Source organism: Entelurus aequoreus, linkage group LG05, assembly GCF_033978785.1.
Source record: "Entelurus aequoreus isolate RoL-2023_Sb linkage group LG05, RoL_Eaeq_v1.1, whole genome shotgun sequence".
NCBI classification, from domain to species: Eukaryota; Metazoa; Chordata; class Actinopteri; order Syngnathiformes; family Syngnathidae; genus Entelurus; species Entelurus aequoreus.
Window position 1 is genome coordinate 34223306 of NC_084735.1, and position 2672 is coordinate 34225977.

Genomic DNA, 2672 nt, shown 5'->3' on the forward strand with positions numbered 1-2672 from the left:
TTTTTTCATAAGAGAAATCCATGACCTGGTTTCTTACATGTTTGTGATATGTACCATTAAGTAGCCCAAAATTTTGATGTTAACAAGAATAGCTTGGGTATATTCATATGTTGCTCAAAGTAAAAACATGGATCTTAGCATCTTGCTAGTTTATGTATTTATCATAAGATGCTTGTACGCTAACCTAAGTTTTTTTTAGTTTGCAGAGAAAATATTGAAAGGGCAGCCAATTAACATCGAGACGCATCTTACGGCTGTGAACAATTTGAGACTGGATATTGCCACTGTCCTCCTTCAAGAAACAGGTGAATTTTATTTTTAGCAGATCAATATTAATTACTTCATGTTTGAGCTGTTTTAAACACAGGTCCTTCAGTTGAAATGACAGGGGAGGGGGTAAATCATTATAGAGGAATGTACAGCACTGTATCCAAATGCTTAGTTCAAACCTGAAATGGCCCATAACCTTGGTACAAGACACTATATTGTATCAATTTATAAATGCTGGATATTCTGGAATTATTTAAGTAACATTAATAGTGCATGTGTGAAAGGGGTCCTCTGGGTCCTACTGTCTCACTTTCTTTTAACCCTCTATGTCAGGGGTCCCCAAACTTTTTGACTCGGGGGCCACATTGGGTTAAAAAAATTAGGCCGGGAGCATACATATATATACATATATATATATGTATATATACTGTATATATATAGTATATATATATATATACTGTATATATATATATATATATATATATGTATATATACTGTATATATATATATATATATACACAGTATATGTATATATATATATATATATATATATATATATATATATATATATATATATATATATATATATATATATATATATATATATATATATATATATATATATATATATATATATATATATATATATATATATATATATTCATTGTCTTTATAATCTGTTTTGTCATTGATGTTAACATTGATGTTCATCAACATTTAACATTGTCACGTTATCGATGGGAAAATTCATTTTTAGACAATATGATTTGCCTGAGCGGCTAGGAGACATCAAGAGTAACAAGCGGTAGGAAATGGATTAGAAAGGAAAGATTTTTAAAAAATAAAATAAAAAAATAAAAACTAAAAACTTTTTGTTTAACTTGGGACTTCCTGTGGGCCGGATTTTGGATGCTTGGGGGCCGGATCCGGCCCGCGGGCCGTAGTTTGGGGACCCCGGCTCTAGGTAATACAAGACAGTCTTGATTTTAAGCATTTGAAAATTGGTTGACTGCTTAACATCTTGCTTTACTTTAACACATTTAAAAACAGATTCTAACATGTAAATATTTCTCGGTAAATGATGACGTATTTCAAATGAGGTTTGCCACTAACATTTTTAAACCATAAAAAATATTGATGGCACAGATTAAATCAAATAATCAGGACAGCCTAATACAATTACATATTACTGGAGTTTATGTTAATTTCAGCAAGATATTTGAAGAAATTTGAGAGTTAATATTGATACATACTCTTTTTTGGAACAGATGATCTCAGCAATGTCTGTCACAGCTGTGGGATGGAGGAGAGCGATAACCCTCAATGGGTATGTTTTCACTGTGCAATACAGTCAGGCTGTGAAATAGCAGGGCGTAGATAACATAATTATTGTAGTATATAGAGCTGTAACAGTGATAATGATTAATTATTTAAATCCGGAATTTATATACAGTACATTTAATGGCCCAACTTATCTGCCTCCTCACGTCCATCCTCTCTCACCTTAGATCTGCTGTGACATCTGTGACAGGTGGTTTCACCACGAGTGTGTCCTGAGGCCAGATGTGGATGGGGATTACCTGTGCCCTGCATATTCAAAAGTGTTCTATTTTGATTGTCTTTGGGTTTACTTTATTTGACGTTTGACTTTGAATATTGTATATATAAATTATTTAACTATGTGTGGATTTTGTTATTTGTTTGCATTAAAAGAAATTGCATTATACCTTGTTTGATAAGAAATTATATTTCTTCTCCTCTGACCTGAAGACTGGGGACACTGTACACACCAAGAAAAACATAGGGGGTGCATTCTCAGGCAACTGGCCTGAACGTCCTGCCTGAAAATGCACCCCCATCCTAACTCCACTTCTGGTGGTCCAATTTTCACATGGTTTTCACTGTACACTGAGGGGGCTATGATGAGTCACCAGGGTGAGTGCCAAGTCTCTATGACCTTCCTAGCCAGAGATAGATAGGGGGTGCATTTTACGGCAGCTGTGGAAAATGCACCCCCACCCTAACTCCACTTCTGGTTGTCCGATCATCACATGGTTTTCACTGTGCACTGAGGGGGCTATAATGAGTCACCAGGGTGAGTGCCAAGTCTCTATGACCTTCCTAGCCAGAGATAGATAGGGGGTGCATTTTCAGGCAGCAGGCCTGAACGTCCTGCCTGAAAATGCACCCCCACCCTAACTCCACTTCTGGTAGTCCAATTTTCACATGGTTTTCACTGTGCACTGAAGGGGCTATGATGAGTCACCAGGGTGAGTGCCAAGTCTCTATGACCTTCCTAGCCAGAGATAGATAGATAGGGGGTGCATTTTACGGCAGCTGTGGAAAATGCACCCCCATCATAACTCCACTTCTGGTAGTCCAATCATCACATGGTTTTCACT

At 36.2% G+C, this 2672-nt stretch overlaps 1 long non-coding RNA gene across 1 annotated transcript; it reads left to right on the forward strand.

The window, feature by feature from the left end:
* The first annotated feature begins 205 nt into the window (after positions 1-205).
* Positions 206-1827, forward strand: LOC133649718 (uncharacterized). Its single transcript, XR_009826124.1, has 3 exons — positions 206-305; positions 1539-1597; positions 1779-1827. It is a non-coding gene; the product is annotated as an uncharacterized LOC133649718 (long non-coding RNA).
* Positions 1828-2672: the final 845 nt, after the last annotated feature.